Below are 1,118 nucleotides of genomic sequence, written 5' to 3'. Positions count from 1 at the left end.
GTTGCATCACACCAGCGATGCAAACCTGGCTTTAGCAGAAAGCAGCAGACAAGTGCATGACCTCAAGGTCGTCCTGACCGTGGACTTCCTGTTTTATGACGAGCATCTCCTCGATTCCAACTGCAATGATAAATCATGGAGTTTGATCCAGAATCGTCTTGGACGTTCCAACCAACTGGTATCTAAACTATTAAACATACTGGAAATGATCCATGCAGTAAACTGGGAGCTAAATATCATCAATGTACTATTTGTTTCTTTCAGATTGGCTTTCAAAACTTCGGAGAATGTAAGTAGAAACTTTGTTTCTACACCACCTGTTCATGCTCTGATCTTTCTGATAAAATTATATGTGAAATATAAACACTATGTTCTTTTTTTTCAGGGTTGAATAATTATGTGACAACAACAAAGCTGAAGATTTTGGGTGTAATTCTCTTTATTGAGATCGTTGTGCTGGTGATTATTGTATTGGTTCGTAAAAACAACCAGGTGGAGTGTTGATCTCCAGAAAAACCGTAAAGTCAATATTATTCAGATACAGACGTTTGGATATTTATTCACATTTGTTCTATATAAAGGCATAATTATAAACACAGAGTAAGAGGTAATTAGTATGTTTATTGTAAAATGTTTTGGGGCAACTGTGAGCATGTTTTAAATACCTTTTTTATTTCTTAAATGGGATTATTGTCTTTGTTCTCTAAAAAAGTTTCAGATGATAAACGATTTAATTTACCAAGAAGAAGCCTGAAAGCTGTCTCTCTGCTGCTTAGGTGAAGCTTCAATAAAGAGTTTTATTGTAAATAAATGTTGCATTGTTATACATTTATGTTGCACAGAATTTTATTTCTTATCTTCTAAATTATATAAACAAATTTTGATGTTTTTCTTAAGTTATTTCAAATAAAACATGACTGCTGTCAGAGCGGCTGGTCTGCATTTCTGGGAATCACCATCAGCTCCTCAACCTTTTCACTTAAAGCTGAAAATCATCATAATTAACAAAAATAAATGCTTGAAAACATGAATCTGTGTGGAATAAATCTATTTGTGTTTCTCTTAGTGAAACGTGTTACCGAAATAAACTAAATATTTAATAATTTATTGTATTCAGT

General features: G+C 33.1%; 1 long non-coding RNA gene across 1 annotated transcript; it reads left to right on the top strand.

Annotated features, from left to right (window-relative positions):
- Nucleotides 1-6: 6 nt before the first annotated feature.
- LOC103457221 (uncharacterized) lies at nucleotides 7-828 on the top strand. The gene is made up of 3 exons (XR_532408.1): nucleotides 7-178; nucleotides 265-289; nucleotides 386-828. It is a non-coding gene; the product is annotated as an uncharacterized LOC103457221 (long non-coding RNA).
- Nucleotides 829-1,118: the final 290 nt, after the last annotated feature.

Source organism: Poecilia reticulata, linkage group LG21, assembly GCF_000633615.1.
Source record: "Poecilia reticulata strain Guanapo linkage group LG21, Guppy_female_1.0+MT, whole genome shotgun sequence".
NCBI lineage: Eukaryota > Metazoa > Chordata > Actinopteri > Cyprinodontiformes > Poeciliidae > Poecilia > Poecilia reticulata.
The sequence above is the reverse complement of the archived record's forward strand: the minus strand, read 5'-3'. Positions and strand labels throughout refer to the sequence as shown.